Below are 23,331 nucleotides of genomic sequence, written 5' to 3'. Positions count from 1 at the left end.
TGATATCGCGCTCTACACTTCAGCGATCCGGCAGCTCATAGTCGGCTGACAGCAGCGTTCAGCAGTTCTCTTTAACGCACACTTCGGTGGTGCTTACAATGACGGCATGTCGCTTACGGCGCAGTCTTCTTTTGCGGGCACAAGAGAACAGCGCGGACACGGTCCGATCGTTGCTTCGGCACTTAACACAAGTACCCGCGCATTCCACTGCACTGCACTTCGGGATCGCTGGCACACATCAAGGACTGTCACACTCTGTTTAAGGTATAGTAACACGCTTTGGTGCCGCTTATATATAAAACTGTGTACACGAAGGCTTTACAACACGGATATCGCCGGTCTTTTCCGTCCCGAACGAGCGCTCAACCGCGAAACATCCCGCTCATCTCTCCGTTCCCGAGCGCGCCATTTTTCCTTTCGTTGCCAGTGGCGATTGGTCCGCCACAGTGCTGTTGAGTCTATGGCCAAGAATTTTACTTCCGATCCTTAGCAGTGGAAGCTTACATTCGGATAAATAACAATAAATAAAACCAAAGTACGAAAGAATATGAAAAAAAAACAAAGAAACAAAAACCATGCGTCTGTTTTCTTAAACTCGGGAAAAAGAAAATACAACTTCGGATAATGACATAAACTCAAATAGGTTTCGAGGGAAGGAAATCTTTAACGCGCTCAGATGTCCTTTTTCTATTTATGCACCACACAACATTACGGAATGGCATTTTGAAATTATTGAAGGATGGGTTGTAAAATGAACGGGCAAAAAAAAAGGCATATCAGATGATATTTACAGAATTATCACCTATCTAAACTTTTCTAAGCATTTATCTCTAAGCATTTATTATTTCACTCCGTACTTGCGTGCGTGTGTGTAAATGAAATTTAGTTCTGTGGAAAAGACTGGGCGGAGCAACCGTCTTACATCTAAGTAAATGCCTGAACCGCGTCGTGATGGCAGGGATTAGTTTATTGAATTATTCGGGTTTAACGCCCCAGAGCCACTCCTACTATAAGGGACGCCGTAGTGAAGGGCTCCGGAAATTTCGAACACCATGTACGAGGCCCGTGTACTTGTGCATCGCTCGTTGCCATAGCAACTGTGACGCCGAGCGGCAAGAATTTGGCCCGGGCCGCACCCGGTGTTTGACCTTGGCCGATTTGGACTAAAATCGATTTCCACTCATAATTCGGCGTGCCCGACACGATGGCAACCTCCGAATCTGACCCGGGTCATTTTCAAAAAAATTTTTTTTTGTGGGCCAACAAGTTCCCAGGTTTGAGATATGGTGTCGCTTGTGGCGTCACCATTCACGTCACTACGCTTTCGTACGTCACACAGCGGAGTTAAACTCGGCAAATTTTTTCATGTTAGATCCCTCCAAGCCCACGCCAACTGGGTAAAGCAGTGGAAATGGATGTGCCATTCATATGAAATTGGAACGCAAAGCTTCACTTTCTGGTTCTAATTAAGTTACCTTTATAAAAGGGCAGTGGACACCGGATAAAAGGAGTAGCATATGAGAAGCTTCCGAGTCCCCGGTCCTGGAATGATAGGCATTCGCTCTTTAAGAAAAGAACTGATTCGAGAGATGGGTCATGATACACAAATAATAAAGTGTTATCAATTTGAGCACAGTCTTTATCAAAAGAAAGTGAAGGCGCAAACAACAAATTATGCAGTTCCACGTACAACAACTTAAATAAGCACAAAGAGCAATAATCAGTGATCGACTGAATTGTTAAACAAAAAAAAAATGCGCACAACACTCATAAATGCACACAAAAAAAGAAATGCCGCGCACAAAAATTATCACAAAGAAAAATCTCTGCCTCTCCCGTAACCGAGAGTAGAGTAAGCATGAAATGTTTACGGGCCTAATGTCATCTCGGTGGACACCCGAACCGCACCGTACAGGAAGGGAGGAACGCCACCACTCGTTCGGCGCGATGCCTTGCCCTTTGAACGCAGCGCTTCTCCCCCGGGCCCCTGTGCGCCTGCGCGGCTTTGCTTCGATGCGCGAAGCCCCTAAGAGGTCACGTATGACAACGAAGTGTATCGTGGAATTTATGTGCTTTTTGCACGCGTTATTAGAAATCGGAAATTATAATTCCGTGCATTATCAAACGCACAGATCGACTGATATCTTGATAAACATTGAGAAGGCACTGGCAGCAGTTATGTTTTGTGGCTCCTTTGGAGACCAACCGGCGCTTGCATGCCGGTCGCGTAGGAGGGCTTAGAGAGTCTCGTTAAATCTCGTTAAGTCTCGTACGGTGCCCGGATGTTTTCGTTTCACTTCCCTTTTATTCAGAGCCCGGATGACTGGAATTCAGTGCCCGGATGATGGCTCTCGGTCTCGGCGTGACGTCAACACACTGCCGACAACGGGAGCTAAAAGCATTTCATGCTTAATAACCACGATGTGGGCAGTTTTTATAGGAAGCAACCATGTCATAATTTCTTATGAACAAACTGACATCACCTATCGAATTATTCTAATCAAATATATGAATAAAAATAACATCGGCATATACGCGGGGCTGAATGCTTGTACGCACTCCATGCGGATTAAAATTGAGCTGTCCATCTCTCCTGCTAGTCTCTGTGCTTCTTAATGGTCTTCTGTTTCTTTTTCCTTCACTGGCTCGGTCTTCTGTACCGCATGGTTGTCCAGGTTTCACAGGAAGCACTGTTTCTCATTTAAAAATGGCTGAGGCTTAGCTAAGGTTAAGCCTAGTCAGATGCGAAGCATATTGATGGCTAGGCTTGGTAAAGTTCCTCGCTTTGTTCTTCAGTTGTTGTAGAACGTTGTCGCCGAGCCGCATATTGAGCACGCCGCTTAGCCAGACGTTCATCCCGCTCTTCATCGGTCTCTGTGGCACGCTGAAGCTTTCGCTTCTCGTTCAAATCAGCCCTGCTTCTAGGCGGCATCCCAACACCTGGCCGCCTCGTAAGTGCCCGGAGAGCGAGGCAAGCTCAGCTTTATACCGCTGCTGTAGCGTCACGTGGTCAGCTGCAGCGCCTCTCATGTGGAGCCTCCACCGCCGCGGCCGACCGCGCGAGCCGGCAGCCCATCTCTCCTCTGCTGTGACGTCATGTTGTCACGTGGTGTCACGTGGTCACGCTAAAGGTCAATGGTAGCTCCACCGCCGCGCTCGACGGGCTGTAGTGTAGCTCTAGTAATATGCTTCGCATAAAAGGTTTCCGCATTCGATTGGCAGTACTCGTACTTCAGGGCATTCTGGATATCCTGGACTGGTCGAAGTGCCTTCTCCACCTTTCCTGCTGGTGTAACTACCTTTAGCTTCCCGCTTCTGCTCGTTGCGCACAGTAACACACCGCTTATAACGGTTTACCGCGAGGCGCTTCTTCAGCATCTCTTTGTTCCGAATGCGGTAGAACAACTTCTGCTTCCGTCCCGTCGCCGTCATTACAGTTTTTTCGCGCCTGAAACCTGCCAGCAACATTGTCAGTCCCGCGCAACAGTCGATCAACGTATGATGTCACGACCAGACTTGAGCGTTCTTCTCTATTCCGGCTTTTGCCTTGGCACTTAACCCACCGAGCAGCCTCCTCGCTCGTTCTGCTTATCACGTGACCTGGGTAACCAATTTGAACGCTTTCCACCCGATACTCAGCGCTTACATTGATGAGAGGGTGGCAAGACTGATACAGCACACTATAAGCACGGCACAGCGATGAGATCCTTGATGACGTTCTATTATTGCGCTGACGCAAAATGTAACTTTTTTGCTGATCGCAGATGGCACAGCCAAAAAAGATGGTCCGGGTTCATTATCAATTTTTGATCCAGAAACTGTAATTCGCCTTCATTTTAAGCCTCATGCCTGAAGTTGAAGCCGAGTTCTTCGATTTTGTCTGCCGCCTAACCAAAGAATAAAAATCCTGGAAGAGCAGAATAAAGACCCCTTGAAAACGTTCCGAAGTGTATGTGGGAGGGCGTCTGTTCTGTAAGTTACTCTTCTTTTCCCTGCAAAAACGAGCCGGTCTTCGATTATCCCGTGTAATACATAGCATAAGCATTATTTAGGCCGCCGCGGTGGCTCAGTGGCTATGGTGCTCGGCTGCTAACCCAAAAGACGCGGGTTCGATCCCGGCCGCGGCGGCTGGAATTTCTTTGGAGGAGAAATTCTAGAGGCCCGTGTACTGTGCGATGTCAGTGCACGTTAAAGAACCCCAGGTGGTCGAAATTTCCGGAGCCCTCCACTACGGCGTCTCTCATAGCCTTAGTCGCTTTGGGACGTTAAACCCCATAAACCAACCAACCATAAGCATTATTTACACTATTATGTGCAAAATGCATAGATCTGAGGGCTCATAGTTAAGTAGTGTCTTTTGATTGCCTAATACCTTAAGACATGTTCTTTTGTTTGCCTTCTGTGTTTTCCAGGCGAACAACTAACATGTCCAGTGAAGACAACAATCTCTGGCAAGAGGTGGACGGAGAGCGCTACAACGCAACGTTTGACCCAAACAAGATACGGGAAGCCCTTCAGCTGAAACCTCGAGAAGGCGACGTCATCCTGATGGCATATCCAAGCTCCGGAATCCACTGGATGGCTCAAATGATTCAGCTGATCTGTTACGAAGGACGCAGTGCTCGCATGAGGAGTTCTTATCGAGGATTCATACTCTCGAGCAACTTGGTAAGAAGGTTGATGAAGTGACGTCTACACCTCGCCTGCTTACTACCCACCTGCAACCGGGAAAAGTTCCCGTCACTTCAGAAGCGAAATATGTGTACGTTGCTCGAGCTCCGTGGGATGTCTGCATATCAGTCTACGAGGCATGGGGAGCACTTCCTGGCGTGCCCAATTTTTCGTCATTCGGGGAATATTTGCCAACTTTTCTTGCAGGAACGGCGGTCACGGGCGACTATTTCCAACACCTGCACGCCGGTTACGCGAGAAGAAATGAAAAAAATTTCTTATTTTTCACCTACGAGGAGGCTTCCAGAGACTGTGAAGGCGTTTTTCTCCGCCTGGCATAGTTTCTCTCCCCCAACTATGCCGGGGTTCTCCGCGAGAACCCGGAGTTTCTTAGCGAAGTCGTTGACCAATGCGACGCCGAGTTTATGAGAAAATTTCTCCAGCTTCCCAAAGAGAAGTTTATCGAGCGAGTGTACCGAAACTCAAGCGTTAAGTATGACGCCGCACAAATTGCGGCGGAAATTCAACAGAATACCATCCAGTTCGTAAGAAAGGCTAAAACAGGCCGATGGGCGGAAGCCCTCAACAAGGATCAGCTGAGACTCATATTGGACAAGAGAAATGAGATACCAGAGGGTAAATGTGTGAGGGATATATGGAACGAAGAATTTCTGAAAGTTTCGGAAGCTGTGCTATAGTGCGTGGTCGCCTTACCACCTGGAACTGAGAATTTGATTAAATATGTCGTAAGAATATCTTACCGCACAACGAAGAGGTACTGTTTGAGAAGAACGTCCGGAATTTGTAACTTTTAGCTGTGTGCTCAGAACAGAGAAGCTACTGTGACGCAAGCAAAGCAGGCGGGTGAAAAGCACATACTTCAGTTCGTCTCTACTTGCACAGACTGCCAAGAAAATAAGCTTTATTGGCTTTTTTTTTTTAAATTGTTTTTCAGACACTTTGTGCACAAAATCGCTTCGCCAGATGAACTCAAACTGCGTTTCCCTTCGCTCTGTCATATCCTGTTGCAGTGGCGTAGTTGATAAAATGATGAAATTGGTGTGACGAAGAAACTCAGAAATCTGTTACTTTAAACAAAGTGTAAAAAATACCATCTAGTTTCTCGTGACTGCTCTGTATGAAACCGTTGTGGATTTAGGAGTAAGCATTACGGTTTATATTTTCTCCACTCACGACATGCGCGAACTTTAAAATAATAATTTATGTGTTAGCCACACAACCTTGTTATTAAGAAGCGACATGGCAGTTGCCCGTAATGGAGTTATATGCAAACTTGTCGGTTCAAAACAAACTTCGGAAGGCTTTCTTGACATCACGTGTAAAGCAAGGGTCATTTGACCTCGCGTTGAATGCGATTCTGGATACAGATAGCTGCAATTTTTTCGAGTTTATCCAGTAATAGAAGCCAGTTTTTTTGGCGGTCACTTTTCAAAAAGTGTCTGCAAGCCAGAACAAGAAACTAGCAACTATCTGATACATTTCAAGTGAATCGACAGGTGCGTATACCGGCATAGTGTCATTTTGTTTTATTAATGGGAAGCATTATTTGGCTCACGAGAAGCAAAACCTGTCACCGGAAGTTGTCCGCAGATCGCGTACGCAGAGCGTGTCCATCGAAACTGGTACCATGTCACATGAACTCATAATCAGATTATAATTGTGTGAATGAGGTACAAGGTATTGACGGTGTAGTATGTCGTAACAATAAAAATTTGGCCCGGGCTACGCGCGAATTTGACCTTAGACGATATGGACCAAAATCGATATCCAACCATAATTGCTCGACACGATGGCGACCGTGGCGACCATCAAATGCGTCCCGAGTCATTTCCAAAGTTGGCCCTAGCCGCTCCCGAAATTTGTCCATCATAGTCCGTCGGCGCTGTGTCTATCACCTCATGTCTTCCTGTCCCGTTTTTTCGCGCCGTTCCGTTGCTATGATTATGGACCAACTGGCCCAAAAATCTTCCCTTGTTCCCGAAATTCGACCTTGACCAAAATCGAGGCTTGCATATTGGATTGGTGTACCAACATTCGGTCACGTGGTACACGCTATGTTCACGCGTTGATCTCACAATACACATCCGCGGCACACAGAACCCCAGCTGTGTTCTCTTCGTTATACTCGGTGGCAGGTAACCTCGTTGGCGTTGCGACAGTTGCGAGCAATGACACATACCGTATAACGAAGCAATGGCTATAACGAACAAATCTTGGGGTATCGTCCATATCATTTGAACAATGTTAAACTGCATTATTCTCTACCTGCTTTTTATTCCGTGGCTAAGATTTGTTAGGCAATATTTCTGTATTTTTAACCCGATAGATCTTGTAAGAAATGTACTTTGTAACTTAATACAGTATTGTGCGGTTTTATCGTAAAGACTTTCAAAATTTTTCTTACCTCAACCGCTGGCTCGTTTGCGGTGAAACTGCACACAGAGCTTGCGTATTATGGTAACTTTTGTATCGTAGCAAGCTTTACAACGGTACTTACTTAGTTGAGCCGTGCATGACGCAAAAGCGTAATCGTCTGCTTCGAGATCGGCAAACCGAAACCCAAAACACCGAGTTTTGGCTGGATGGATGGACGGATGGACGGATGGATGGATGGACGGATGGACGGATGGATGGATGGATGGCTGGATGGATGGATCGATGGATCGATGGATGGATGGATGGATGGATGGACGGATGGACGGATGGACGGATGGACGGATGGATGGATGGATGGATGGATGAACGGACGGACGGACGGATTTACGAATAGACGGATGGATGGATGGATGGATGGATGGATGGATGAATGGGAGCGCCCCCTTTGAAACGGGGTGGTGGCCATTGCCACCACCCCGTGTTACTGTGTTGGCAATTCTCATTAAAATTCGCCATCACCTTTACCTACGGTTTCCTACAATTCTAACCTTATGCCACATCTCTACTTTTCAGCCACCAATCCTCCAATCGCTTTTTGCTAACTTCCACTGCAGATTTATTTACATGACCATTGTTATCTTTAAACCCTAGGGCCTCAGGAAGAGTGACTGTGCCTGCATCGACATCCGGATGGATACCATCACATTTTAGTATGAGGTGTTCAATTGTTTCCACATATCTACCACACACTGCACATATGTCATCTTCTTCGTTAAATTTCTTTTTGTAGCTGCGCGTTCTAAGACACCCTGACCTAGCTTCAAAAAGTAGGGCACTGCCTCTTGAGTTATCATAGAAAAATTCTTTCCTCATCTGCCTTTTCCAGTATCGATGTACTTCCACACTATGTTTCTTTTCCACTGAATTCATCCAATTTTTAACTTCCGCATTTTTAACCGGTCGTTTAATGCTCTTTCTTTCTCCGTCCTCATGACCGGCATACTTACTGGTTAGTTTTCTAGTTTTTTTTCCGCCATTGTGAGTCAAACCTCTTTCTGTACAAATATTTAAATACCTTAGCTGCCCACCTGTTATCGTCCAATTTCCTCAGGCGTTCTTCATAAAGTATTTTCCTCTTAGCTTCCCGTGCTTCGAACGATGCCCAGCCCATATCCCCTTGTACTGCCTCGTTTGTGGTTTTGCCGTGGGCACCTAGTGCTAATCTTCCAACAGCTCTCTGATTTACGTCTAATCTCGACTGAACTTCTGCCCTTAAGCACAGAACCGCTTTGCCGAAAGTAAATCCCGGCACCATTATTCCTTTCCAAATACCTCTTAGTACTTCATATTTGTTGTACCCCCATAATGCCCTATGTTTCATTATCCCGGCGTCTCTTCGTCCTTTTGCCCTTAGAGCCTGTTCATGCTTTTCCGTGTATATCTGCCCTTCGTTTAGCCATATCCCGAGGTATTTGTATTCGGCCACTTTGGGTATTTCGTGGCGTTGTATTGTAAGCACCTGATCGGTTGTATCGTTAAAAATCATCACACCTGATTTAGTTGCGCTAAAACTGAATCCTAGAGCGTCTCCTTCGTCTCCACAGTAATTAACCAAAGTTTGTAAATCTTCCTGGCTATCTGCTAAGAGTACAATATTGTCCGCGTACATTAAACCCTGGAGTCGCTGCTCAACTACATTTACGCCTAATCTGTACGACAGATTATAACCTAGATTACTTTCTTCCAGCCTTCTTTCCATATTTATCACGTAAAGCATGAACAGCATGAACTTTTTTTCCCTTCCCATGTAATTTCAACTTCATTACCTCGGTAGATTTCCTGTAGAAAGTCAATTACCTCCTGACCGATACCTAAATCTTTTAATATGCTCCACAGGAGTTCCCTGTTCACGTTATCGTATGGACCGCTTTTGTCCAGAAAGGCTAATACAGAGGTCTGTTTCCCGCCTTAGCTACTTCTATGCATTGGGTAACCACGAACAGGCTATCATCTAAGCGCCTACCCCTTCTGAACCCATTCTGAAGTTCTCCGAGCATCCGATTACTGCATTTTTAATTTCACCGCCTGCATTGCCAGCCTGTACATAACAGATGTTATCGTAATCGGACGGAAGGATTTTATGTTAATCTTATCTCCTTTCCCTTTATAAATCAAATTCATTTTACTCTGTCTCCAGCTGTGCGGAATTTGCTTATTAGTTATTACTGTCTCCAATGCTTTTATCAGCGCTTCCTTGCCTCTTGGGGCGCCAGTAGCGCCATCTGTCTTCTGCAGTGGAAAGCGTCACAAGGCGCCAAGGCGAGCGTTGCAAGGAGCGCGGGGGCCTTTTTGTCTGCTTCAACTGAAGCGCTTCGAACATTTTCGGCCAACTGAGAGGGAAAAATGCCAGTAACAACTATTTTAACGAGGCTGTGCCATTAAAAGAATATTGTTTCACGTCTTCTTTTTTTCGTACAATGACTTTATCCAATAGACCGATTTCACAAAGCCTACTGCGCATGCGCGCGTTTACCGGAAGTAGCCAGCCGCCATCTTGGCTGTAGTCTTTCGTGGCGTCGTCTGCACGACAGCCTACATTACTTTGCGCCTTGACTGGCATTATACCCGGCCGCAGTAGCTTTCCGCCGTTTCGTTTATTGTGTTGAGCTCTAAAAAGGTAACAGAGGCTCCACGGCGGAGTTTCGAGGAGTGCAATGCTAATCGCGGTAGGAGCAGCGCAGAGAGGGTGGTCAGTTGCCGCATGAAGTAGAGTGGCCGCGGTGGCGACGCTGCGTTTGTTCCTCGAACCTTGCTTTGGAAAATGCTGCAGGTGGCGATAAAAACGCGCTTGACCGCCGCTTTCGTTAATTTTGTCAGCAGAACATTTGAACGCATAGCGATGCACGCGATTTAATTAACGTCTTCAGACAGTATTTACATTTCTAGCCACCTCATTTTGCTGTTTCAGTATTCGCTGTATTCATCTAGGCATTCGCTATAGACGTGTCACACAGCGTTTGTTGCCTTTATTTTTTCTTTCATAGCCCTTGATCAAAACCGGCCATGCGATTGTTTTTTTCTTATTCACGTAAACACATACATGTATTCACGACGTGCTCGGCGGGTCACCAGCAGGAAAGGTGAGCGATTCGAGCGTGCTATGCCGTTTTTCTAAATGGAGATGTGACAAATGCTTGTGTTCAGTACAAAATGAGAAAAGGAGAAGCCAATCGGGGAGCTTTTGAATACGCCTAATTAGGGTTTAGGGGGTTTAAATTTCGTGACGAATAGTTTTATTTTGATTATTGATACACTAATTACTTTTTTATTTAGGTTAATATAATCTTCTGCCGGGGCGTCTCCCGCACGACTCACTTTCGCTATTTTCGTAGTACGAGTCTGAACAGGTTGACTGATTGGTAAACACTAGATGGCCTTTTTTATCCAAAACAACGGACAAAATGTGGGTGATATCCCGGCATAAATGGCATGTGGCTGTTACTGGAATACCATGTATAATCAACGACCAGTGAGCAACAAAACATTGGAAATTATTCCACATTTCGACAGTTTTATAGCCTCGCTTTCTCATTCCGTGTAATAGAGAAAGCATTATCGCTAGTATCGCTCGAGACATCAGGAGTGAATACGTGCATCAAGCTAACATTGTGGATTCCTGAATATAACAATAAATCTTAGCACACTTGTTCCCTTACAACCTTGCACCGGGCAGAAATCGCTGCAAAGAAGGCTTGACGACGCAGCACGAAGGCAAATCCGATTGCCTTCTTTTTAACAATTTAAGGGACTGCCTCAAAGCGGAGAGCCGCGTAAAAGGCATATAATACAGTTCAGTACTTGAAAATTTGCCATTTGTCATTGTCCACCGATCAACAGGGACAGTACGGCTAAATGTACTGAACAGCACTTCTTCAGCTGCATCTCGTGAACAGCTTCTACGCAATGTCTTGGCTACCTTTTCTCTTCTAGAAAACGGAAAATCCGGGACGCTCTGCTTCGCACAGTTGTCGGAGCTCACGACACTCCTCAGGTGAACGCACTTGTCCCACAAATACAGCATTCACGCAAAGGAACACCGTGTGGCGACGCAAACAGGGCTGCTTCTCGAGCGTGCGCCACGCACCGCGCTGACCCGGCCGCCGGCCGGAGTACCACAACTCCCAGAGTGCATCGCGGCGGCGGTGGCGTAGCGCAACTGCTTGTGAAATCGGTCTATTCAGCTTATATCGTCTGCTTTCGTGGCTCGTCTAAAGCGTCGGAGGACGACGTCGCGAAGTCCTGAGCTGTGTTTTCCTTGTTTAATTTCGCTGTAGAAGACAGATGGTGCTTCTGCCGCCCTTCAACAAAAACTCGGTGTTTTGGGTTTCGGTTCGCCGATCTCGACGCAGACGATTACGCTTTTGCATCATGCACGGCTCAACTAAGTAAGTACCATTGTAAAATTTGCAACGATACAAAAGTTAGCGTAATACGCAAGCTCTGTGTGCAGCTTCACTGCAAACGAGCCAGCGGTTGAGGTAAGAAAAATTTTGAGAGTCTTTACTATAAAAACGCACAACACTAAGCCTAATTATACAGCTCTCCCCGTACGTCACACCTCGGGCAGTTTTAGCAAGCTGGGCGTGCGCATAAGCGCGCTACGCAGCGCAGAGGACTTCCGCTATGCTGTTTGCCAGCACAGGAGCTCTATCTGCTCCCCGCACGTGTATCATCACCTGCTTTATTGCTATAGCATCCTTGGCCACAATTCCCTACTGCACACTCAGTGCGAAATGAGCATACACAAAGGAGAAAACAACGCCACTCACTTGTTCGTACACTCAAAACATACGAAGGGGTACCCAAAAGAAACCGGACTTATTTTTGTTTGAACTTATTTGTTCACATTTTAAGCACAGACCTTCAATCTCCTTCAAAGTATTCCCCACTTGCAATGATACGCAAGTCAAATCTTTCATTCCATTTTTCAAAACATTGTTTAAATTCAACTTTTGTGATGCTTGACAGTGCCTCCGTCGTTTTTTTTTCTTCACCTCAGCAACATCAGCGAAACGCTTTCCATTCACCTATTTTTTCATTCTAGGAAACAAAGAAAGTAGGACGGGGCAAGGTCGGGAGAGTATGAGGGTTGGGAAATAGGGGTCATGCCATTTTTGGTCCAAAATTGTCGTAGAGACAGGGCTGTCTGAGCAGGGGCATTGCCATGATGGAAAAACCAGTCTCCCGACCGCCACAAATCAGGCCGCTTCCACCGCACACTCTTGTCCAATCTTTCCAAAACATCCTAGTAGAAAGCTTCGTTAACTGTCTGACCCTGCGGATCAAATTCTCAATGGACGACTCCTCTCACGTCGAAAAAACAAATCAGCATTGTTTTGAGGTTTGGTTTTACCTGACGAGCTTTCTTGAGGCGAGGTGAATTTGAAGTTTTCCATTGGCATGATTATTGCTTTGATTCAGGATTCGATTCAGGAACACTTGAGTTGTCCCCATAGCATCTTCCTTGTACGTCTTTCTTAATATTTCAAGAGTTTCCTTTCAACTTTCTCCGAGCAAAAATCAGAATTTCACCGGCGCACGCTGTTCACGAAAATCAGCCATTGCAAAAACGACATTCACACAAAACATTCGTCACTCTAAAACTCTGCCTAAACTAGTCTGACCTCCTTCAACGACGGCACTCGGTTTACTGACTCTGGAATGTTCGTTCTATGCGCTCCTAGTGGCAAAACGCGGTACCACAGAAGCTTTGCCGACCAAAAAATTTAGTCCGGTTTCTTTTGAGTACCCCCTCGTAGGGACACTACCCCCCGCAGCACTGACATCCAATTGTCTCCCTGCAACAATATCCATAATACACCTCGCGTAATTAGGCGATAGTAGTTTCAGTAATTAGTCCACAGTAGATGTAGTAACCGCCTTATGCTGTCCCCTCGAGAGAGGGCCTTTCAGAATATTTTCGAATAAATTTTTGGAATAATTAAGAGATCTGCCAGAATCTTAGCGTAATGAACATAGCTCTTCTTAAAGCCACAAATCACTGCATTCATTGTACAATTTTCCCTCACCATACAATCGCACTCTAGCAGAATTTCGCTAGCTGTAAAAGGCACTAAAACATACTGTAGAAAAACACCCGGCACTAAAAAGTAAATACGACAACCACACTGAGTTTGATGATGGTGGTTCAAAGATGTATTCTCAACTATGAAGTGGAGTTGTATGAAATGACGGCGGAGGGAACAAGCTTTCGTGGTGGAACACATTTTTCACTGCTGAATGTTTTGCCACCTTTGCGTATGTAGAAAAATTATGAACGTAAAATTGATCAAAGCAGAATTTGCATTGACTCCACAAAAGAACTCACACTGTTTCCACCCTATAAATGCAGTCACAGCATCAGTCGGTGGTGTCATAGAAAACCAACTTATCGCTTCAATACAGTCATGAAAGTTGTGTGATCAAAGTTCTAGTAGGTCTTCAGCAATTTCTGAATTAGGGGCGAAGAAAGAACGCACGTCGGGTTTGCGCATGCGCGAGACAGGGAAATAAAAACGTAAGCTCTCTCTGCAAATACAGCGATTTAGTACGGTGTGGGCTGATAGGTGAATATCGGACTGAGTTGAACATTGAATAAGCCACACCTTGTGAAACCTATATTAGGAGAACGGAACACGCATACTCTAACAATGTTTCATTGACAATGTTTAATTTCTAGTTCGCACAGAGCACACTCACATTACACACTGCTTTGTTATCGCAGAACATGAACTTGCATTAACACCTCTCTTGTTGCGAAAGGAACACTACGCGAGTCGCCGAGCCATTTCGCGGATCCGAGGAAAGGCCATGCTGCGCATGCGCGAGGAGCAGTGACGTCACACGGCGCACAGCTGGCGCGCCGCCGCCGTCACTGCGCGGGTGACTCAGAGGTGCCGCCACCGCGCTCGCCAGTTGCGCGTGCGCAGTAGCGGCGCATAGCTAGCGTGCCGCTGCCGCGCGCTCTCCATCGCCTCTCTCTCTCTCCTCGTTGCTTGCGCAATCCTCCAGGTTTAACAGAGCTAAACCACTGCCAATTTTTTGGAATAGTTGGTGCATACTTGAACTGGTGAAAAAATAGCTCCAATCCATGGAAACCACAAGAAAGAACGAAGACGAGACACAGCGCTTGTCTAAAATTACGCGGACTAGTGTGCGCTATAAACTATTGATGTGCGAATATTCGAAATTTTCGAATATAATTCGAATAACATATCTTTAGTATTCGTATTCGATTGGGAAACCAAGTATTCGTGTTGTGTCGAATATTCGATCCGACGCGAATATTCCTATTTGGCCGAATGTTCGATTGTGAGCACAGGCGTTCATATCAGTCCGCAAGTCCTATCGACATAGACATGGCGACATTGCGCCGCCCAGAGCATTGCGTAACGTTAGGCCATGCCGTAGCTGACTGCGCTGATGAGCTCCTTTGTGGCTATACCTGCCAATGGGCGTCTGAGTCTGATTCGTGCCATGGCGAACCAAGGCTGTGGAAAGCCATCGGCGAAGCTGCTGCATCCCAGCAACGCGCTTTTGTGCTTATAGCATGCTAGCCTTATTCAGTGCTGTGTACTAGTCATTTTCTGTGATAATTCCACTCCTCTAGGAATAATGTTGTAGACTTTGATACTTTTTGTGCAGCCACACACACCTTTTGTGTACTTTTACTCATTGATAGTTGAACTGTGATGTTCTTAGATGCTCAAATAAATGTTTTGTAGTGGTTAAATGCGTCTGTCCTTCATTATTCGATATTCGATTCGATATTCGGAGCTAAGTATTGGTATTCGATTCGTATTCGAAAAATTTGACAATCGCACACCCCTACTATAAACCACATTTTGTTTTCAAGCTCAAAAATGTAGAAAAATAGTAAAAACATTTGAGCAAGTTTAGAACCAGAACAAGATTATTGGTCCAGTTTCCGTCATAACATAACTATCTTGCGAGAATTTTTTGTACTTTTTGCTTCATAGACAAGCAAAACTGCTAAAAAAGTTTCAAAACACTGTAGCGTAACCAAAAACGAGGACCAAAATGAACAGAAGGAACATCACGAGCGCAGTGATAAAGAGCTCGCTTTTTTTGAGAACGCGATAATGTTGCGCAAAATTGACTACGTGTTTTTTTTTTTGCTGGCGTATAAGTGTGCTGCTTAAGAACAATAAAGTTTGATGGAAGTTAGCGCTCGTGGTGTTCCTTCTGTTCATTTTTATCCTCGTCCTTGGTCTCGATACAGTGTTTTGAAACCACCTACTACCAACAAGCCCAAGAAGCCACCCTACTGCTAAACAAGCCTACCCTCCAGAACCTTTTTTAGTTCTTCACAAAGAGGGAGAACTTTGAATGTTGCGTTTTCGCAACTGATAGTCTTGGTTGCTTTTGTGCCATAAAACACGGCACACACAAGCTCGCGCTTTTTATCGCCAGCTGTAACGCAGAGTGCCACAAAATGTCGACCTTTTTACCACTACACCGGATATTCCAATTTGCCGATGAACTGCGTACGGTTTCCGGGGCAGACGCCTACAAACACAGCTGAATGGAGCATACCTGAGCATGGCTGGAAGCAGGCTTGATATTTTTTTTATTTATTTACATTGATATTCGCCGTAGGGGTATTATGATTGGACAAGCTTCCAAGAATTGTGTCTTTTAGTGAACACTAAAATCCACTCATTCTGCACCGCTCTGGAATGCTTCAACAAAGTCCCTGGTGGGCGTGGAAAGACGAAAGTCATACATACGCAGATGTTTGGGGGCATGATGCGCCAGTGGAATGAAAGTATCGTACTTACACGGATCACAGTTTTACGTATCCGTTGCCGTCCTGCGAAGACTGCTTTTTGACTGCCCTTGCCGTCTGGTAAGCCAGTTCCCGTATGTTCACAGGCACTGAAAGCGCTCATCTTTTCTCTGACACGAGCCTGTAGACTCCTGCGTGCGTGTCTGTCTGAAAAACATTTATTACAAGTATATTACGGGGAGGAAGCTTAACCCCGACAATCACTATGTGGTGTCCTCAGTACAGGAGCCCATTGGCGACCGCCGCGGCTCGGGCTCGGTCGTCCAGATCCTTCTGGCTCACCAGGTCGGAGTAGCCTGCCTAGCTAGGCTGCCTCCCAGTCCTCCCGGGTGGGGTTGGGTTTTGGGGCGAGGTTCGGGGTTGACTGGCATGTCCACGCCATGTCCAAGGTGTCCGAAGACTTCTCCGCACAGCACGGGCACTTTCCGGTACATGCAGGATCAAAGTGTTTTAAAACTGTCGGGCACAGTGTTTTGGTGCAAAGACGGGGGAGTGTGTGTTCCTCCGCCTTTCTAAGGTCCTTATAGGGCTTCGGATAAATTGCGAGGCCCAATTGTCATGTTCTTCTTTAGTGCAGGAATTGTGTGTAGTAACGCACCACTGAAACCGTTTTGGAGGTTTTCCGAGGAATACGCAGAAGGAAAATTAGAGGTAGTATGGTTAACTCCTCAAAGAGTAGTTAGAAATGTTCCGAGTGATGCCTAGCACACCTACTGGTATAGGCAAATAGGTACTTGTTCTGCGCCCTACATACAGTAAAGATCCTGTTACTTTTACAAATTTGACTTAATCCGAATCAAAACGCAGACGCAGCAGCTGCAAGCAAGAAACCAAGAGGCAAGAAACAGCCAATTCATAGTAGAATCGCGAACAGCTATCGTTCGACCGTTCGGTGTAACACGCTATAATATATACACAAAAACCAACGACAACCCGAAGTATTCACACCCCACGTTCCAAACTTTATGCGCGAAAACATTAACTGCACGTCTCAATCGCTCTTCTAGAAAATCTGTCCCCCTTTCAGATCCGATGGATCACTCATATACGAAGATCCGGTTTTCGCTGCAAAAAAAAGCTTCCACTATCTCCCGCGTCACTCGGTCCCGGTGACGAAACGGAACACTCGTTTTTGAGAATAGCGGAGGGCACTTTTCTTGCGCTTGCTGCAGCTGCGACAGTAGAGCATCGAATCTTTCGAAGAATCACCGTCATTGAGACAGTTCTCATACTCCACCAGCCGCACAATCAAACAACTTCCTCTCTGACCAACGTACACCTTACCACATGTCAAGGGAACTTTGTACATTATGCCGACCTTGCAAGCAACAAACGGTGATACATCCCTAACACCACAACCATTTTTAAGGCGAAAGCCTTTAATGGTTCATTCTCCCGTCCGTGCGACGGACGTTACATTTCTGCCGTCCGTCCGTCCGTCCGTTCGGCGTTACATCCAGCGCCTGGGGTGACTCACCGACGAGCGCAGTTGCGAAAAGGTGACGTCATCATCATCGACAGATGGAGCTTTCGGCGCGGCGGCGTCGAGCGCTGCTACAGTGCCTAGAATTCTAGGCACTGTAGCGCTTCTCCGTCGTCAGTCGGTGTGTTGCAGCTAGTGGAGGAGGATGGTTCCCAAGCGGTGCGGCCGTAACAAACATAGGTAGTCATTGGCAGTCGAAGTAGCGCGACAAGGGCTTTTGCCTAGCGCACTTGAGGCTGCCAAAGTGCCCCGATAGATTTTTCCGGCGTTGTGCCATGCTGCGATTTCCTTTCAATTGACAGTTTTTTCGCGGCTGAAAATGTGATTCGAATGCCATACCTGCCAGCAGCATTCTTAAACCCGCACAATAGTCGATCAACGTGTGACATTACGACCGCACTTGAGCGTTCTTCTGTATTCCCGCTTTTGTCTTGGCACTTAACCCACCGAACAACATCCTCGCTTGCTCTGCTGATCACGTGACCTGGGTAACCACTTTGCTTTCGTCTTTCCACCTGATACTCAGCGCTTACATTGATGAGAGGGCGGCAAGACTGATACAGCAGACTTTAAGCACGGAACAGCGATGAGATCCTTGATGACGCTCTATTATTGCGCTGACGAAAAATTCAACTTTTTTTGCTGATCGCTGACGCAAACCCAACAAAGATGGTCCGGGTTCTTTCCCAATATTTGATCCATAAACTGTAATTCGCCTTCGTTTAGAGCCTTATGGCTGAAGTTCAAGTTCAGTTCTTCGATTTTGTCCACCTAACCAAAGAATAAAAATCCGGGAAGAGCAGAATAAAGACCCACTGAAAACTTTCGGAAGTTTATGTGGGATAGTGTCTGGACTGTAAGTTACTCTTTTTTGCACTGCAAAAACTAGCTGGTCTTCGATTATCCCGTGTAATACATAGCATAAGCATCATTTACACTCTTATGTGGGAAATGTATAGATCTGAGGGCTCATGGTTAGGTAGTCTCTTTTGATTGCCTAATACCTTAAGACATATTCTTTGTTTGTGTTCTGTGTTCTCTAGGCGAAGAGTTAACATGTCCAGTGAAGACGACAATCTCTGGCAGGAGGTGGACGGAGAGCGCTACAGCGCTTTATTTGACCCACACAAGATTCGGGAAGCCCTTCAACTGAAACCTCGAGAAGGCGACATCATCCTGGTGGCATATCCGAGCTCCGGAACACACTGGACGGCTCAGATGATTCAGCTCATCTGTTACGAAGGACGCAGTGCTCGCACTCATGAGGAGTTCTTCTCGAGGATTCACTTTCTCGAGCATTCTGGCAAGAAGGTTGATGAAGTGACGTCTGCACCCCGCCTGCTTACTACCCACCTGCAACCGGGAAAAGTTCCCATCTCTTCAGAAGCGAAATATGTGTACATTGCCCGAGCTCCGTGGGATGTCTGCACATCAGTCTACGAGGCATGGGGAGCCTTTCCTGGCGTGCCCAATTTTTCGTCATTCGGAGAGTATTTGCCAACTTTTCTTGCAGGAACGGCGGTCATGGGCGACTATTTTCAACACCTGCACGCCGGTTACGCGAGAAGAAATAAGAAAAATTTCTTATTTTTCACCTACGAGGAGGCTTCCAGAGACTGTGAAGGCGTTTTTCTCCGCCTGGCAGAGTTTCTCTCCCCCAGCTATGCCGGGGTTCTCCGCGAGAACCCAGAGTTGCTTAGCAAAGTCGTTGGCCAATGCGACGCCGAGTTTATGAGAAAATTTCTCGAGGTTCCTAAAGGGAAATTTATCGGGAAAATGTACCGCGACTCAAGCCTCAAACTTGACGCCGCAAAAATTGCGGCAGATATTCAACAGATTACCATCCAGTTCGTAAGAAAGGCTAAAACAGGCCGATGGGCGGAAACCCTTAGCAAGGATCAGCTGAGACTCATATTGGACAAGATAAATGCCACACCAGAGGGCAAATGCGTGAAGGATATATGGAGCGAAGAGTTTCTGAAAGTTTCAGAAGCTGCACTGTAGTACGGTCGTCTTCACACCTGGAACTGAGAATTTTAATAAAAATGTTGTAAGCAGCTTTTTTTTTTAAAGACAGGCAGTGGCACTCCTTGAGAAAAATGCCCACAATTTGAAACTTTTAGCTGTGTGCTCAGAACAGAAAAGTCACTGTGACGCATGTAAAGCAGGCTGGCGAAATGCACATACTTCAATTCGTTTCTGCTTGCACAGACTGCCAAGAAATTGAGCTTTACTCGCTTTTTATTTTTCAAAAATATTTTTATTTTTCAGACACTTTGGTATAAGATCACTTCGCCAGATGAACTCAAACTGCGTTTCCCTTCGTTTTGTCAAATCCTGTTGCAGTGGCGTAGTTGATAAAATGATGAAATTGGTGGGACCAAAGAAATAAGCAATTTGTTTCTTTAAACAAATGGTAAAAAAATTGCCTCTACTTATTCGTGACTGATTTGTATGAAACCGTTGAGGATTTAAGAGTAAGCATTATGGTTTATATTTTCTACACTCGCGCCATGCACGAACTTTAAATAATAATTCATGTGTTAGCGACACCGCAGTTGCCCGTAATGGAGTGATATCCTAACTTGTCGGTTCAAAACAAAAATTCAGGGGGGCACTTTGTTGACCTAAAGTACGGTGAGACGAAAGCCTTTTGCGCTGTGTTGGTGCTTGTGTCACTGATGTATGGTTAAGATGTTAATTAAGTACACAATTGTTTGTGAATCTTAAATGCTGAAGACACTGGACGGCGTGTGGGAGGCATCCGTCTGATTCGACGCCTTTCTGCAAACAGTGCCCAACATCCTAGACAAGGAGAACTACATAATTCGTTGTCCTCTCCTGATGCGCTGTGTATCCTTACCGGCCTTTTAGTTATAATATGTTACTATTATGTTCCTGCCACTTAGCGCCTACCTAGGTGCTCTGTGAATAGTTGTTTTTGTGTGTGTGTATACACACACGCGTGTATATTTATATGATTTCTGTACAAGACCATGTAAATAAATACCATGAAATGAAGAAAAAAAATCAGGAAGTAGCGTAGCCATTAGCAGGCTCGGCTGCGGAACGGAAGGGTGGTGGTTGGAATTCCATCGTGCAGAAAGATTTTTTTTCGGGTCTGACTAGAAAAAGCGTGACACTTCTGTTGACAACCTTCCGTCGACAACGATGGTGCATTAAAGGCTTCCGCCTTAAAACTTCGGAATGCTGATTGGCTGCGTCAAGCAGTGTGACTGTTCTCCAGGGCTGTCGACGGCCTGGTCTTCGTGCACACTTGTACCGTTTCAGGGAATGTGCAGAAGGCTTTGCCTGTTTCGTCTCGGGAACCGCTGGTCTTCAGTCTTCACCATGTACTTACGAGGTTGGTGCTGCTTTCGTGAATACCGCTGTGCGTCACCAGTTGTCGCTTTGAACGCGACCAGTTGTCTTGCAAGCGACAACATGTCCGCCAGAAGCAAGTCCTTACCAGGCAAAAACAGCAAAGCATAATCATAATGTAGAAGCCCGATAAAAAACCGCTGCAATCGTGATGGCACGTCTTCAATGCTCTTTTGGGAAATGGCGCGGCTTCGGCACTTCTGACAGCGGGTAACAAGCGTCTACAAAAAACGGGCACTGATTGAAGCCAGAGGCTGCGCCAAACAAAAGACCGTCGACGGTTTATTTGCAGCCTTTTCAAAGCCGACGAAACGAAAGCAGGGAAAGGGAACGAGAGAGGGGAAGACGAGGATTGGCGTCCACTGTAATGGCGATAAGCTGCAACCTGATACGCTAGGTGGCGTAACAATGCAGCCACGTAGTTTTCTATTTTTAGCTGCGCACCACCCAGCTTCGCCATTGCCGGCTCAGCACCGATGCGCGCCATTTTGGATGCTAATTGGCGCTTGTCTGGTCATAAGGTGGCAACACTACATGATTCCGTTCTCTCATAGGCAGCGTACGGCAGCTTCCGTTTAAGCCGCGCCATCTGGTGGCTTGTCGAGAATTTTTTTTTTACTTTAAACAGACGCGTGCAAGCCTCTATATTCACTGTTTTTAGGACGCAGATTATCACACTCTGTCTTCGAACATGTAAGACAACAGACTAAATCTACTTGTGCAAAATAAATTTCTGGCTCATTTCTTTCCTTGAACACCAACAATTAACAGCACGCCAATAATTTACAATGATCCTTGGTTGTGTGAGGACTGTCAGATTACCGCTTGGAGATGTTTTTGAGAGAAAAATCACCGTTTAAAAGCTGCTAGCTGTAAGGCGAGCCAGGATGCGAAGCCAGATTTTGGGTATAGAGCAGCTGAGAGAACAAACTTACGCGGTCGCAGATCGCTCGGAGCGCGCTAATTAGAAATCAAAGCGATCTGTGCCCTTTACTTTTAAGTTTTCATGATGATATTTATGGCTGCGACTTGTTGTATTTACGTGAGCAAGTGTTGACCGTATACACGCTACTCCGTATCCAATGAAATAGACTGGTTGAAGTTGAAGTTGAAGTTGAATTTACAATTCTATACAGTGAGAGATCCCATGGTACAAGACCGCGGGCGGGACCTCCCATGAAAATAAATTTCAATAAGCAACATAATATAAAATACACAACACATTAATTAGCGACGAAACAGAATAAATATAGGCACATAGTGTAATATTAGTTACTGAAATATTTAAATACAAACAATGTAATGCACGATAATGTAAAATAAAACACAGATACCGCGATACATAGAATCAATAACATAACAAAAAATCACAAATTAAGAAGGAAAAGCATACTGCATGGTTGCCTGCAGTATGGTTAAAGCAAGATTATCATTGAGAGAAACGTTTACAAATGAAATCTTCAGCCATCAACAACACGGCCATACCCGTTTGCTCGCGGCTGCGCGCGCTTTTAAGCAGCGTGAAGAAGAAAACAGAAGTCACACCAGCTTTGCTCCGTCTGTCTGGCACCAGTTCACCTAAGGATAATCGAAACAGCTGCCTCCCAAAGTAAGAAACCAGGTAACGCCAGTATCTACTGCACTACCTCCCTTTTCTGCACCACCCAACCCTCTGGAAGGCGCACCGACACTGTTTAACACATGGAAGATAAGGAACTGTCTGGTGCGATGGATCCGCGCTACTTCAAAGACGTTCAACGCCACGCAGTGGGTGTGCCCGGACCACCAGGACCATCGCTACGTGGCGAGCGAGCGTGGTACGGTGTGGAAGGAGAACCAAAGTTCGCACGGTCCGTTCGCGAACAGGCCCAAGTCTGGTCGTCGGACTCCAAGCTGTTCTCCTCCGGTAGCGGCCCGGCTCCCACGTTGCCTTTTAGCGAACAGTCCCAAGGGCCGCCATGGGACCCCACGCTGTTCTCATCCGGTAGTTGCCCGGCTCCCGCGTTGCCTTTTAATAAACAGGCCCAAGTGTGGTCATCGGACTCCAAGCTGTTCTCATCCGGTAGTGGCCCGGCTTCTGCGGTGCCCTATTGCAAACAGTCCCAAGGGTCGCCGTGGGACTATAAGCTGTTCTCCTCGGGTAGTGGCCAGGCTCCCGCGTTGCCTTTTACCGAACAGGCCCAAGTGTCGACATCGGACTCCAAGCTGTTCTCTTCAGGTACTGGCCAGGCTTCTGCGGTGCCCTTTTTCGAACAGTCCCAAAGACCGCCGTGGGACTCTAAGCTGTTCCCCTCCGGTAGTGGCAAAGTTGCCGCGGTGCCTTTTAGCGAACAGCCCCAAGGGCCGCCGTGGGACTCCACGCAGCTCTCCGGTAGTGGCAAAGTTGCCGCCGTGCCCGTTCGCGAAAAGGCCCAAGGGCCGCCGTGGGACTCCACGCAGCTCTCCGGTAGTGGCAAAGTTGCCGCCGTGCCCGTTCGCGAAAAGGCCCAAGGGCCGCCGTGGTACTCTCCACAGTTCTCCGGTAGTGGCA

General features: G+C 46.3%; 1 pseudogene; it reads left to right on the top strand.

Moving 5' to 3' along the window:
* Nucleotides 1–4,425: 4,425 nt before the first annotated feature.
* LOC149366582 (sulfotransferase ssu-1-like) lies at nt 4,426–5,369 on the top strand (annotated as a pseudogene).
* Nucleotides 5,370–23,331: the final 17,962 nt, after the last annotated feature.

This window comes from Amblyomma mixtum, chromosome 1 (genome assembly GCF_055824585.1).
Source record: "Amblyomma mixtum isolate Tamu chromosome 1, ASM5582458v1, whole genome shotgun sequence".
NCBI classification, from domain to species: Eukaryota; Metazoa; Arthropoda; class Arachnida; order Ixodida; family Ixodidae; genus Amblyomma; species Amblyomma mixtum.
The sequence above is the reverse complement of the archived record's forward strand: the minus strand, read 5'-3'. Positions and strand labels throughout refer to the sequence as shown.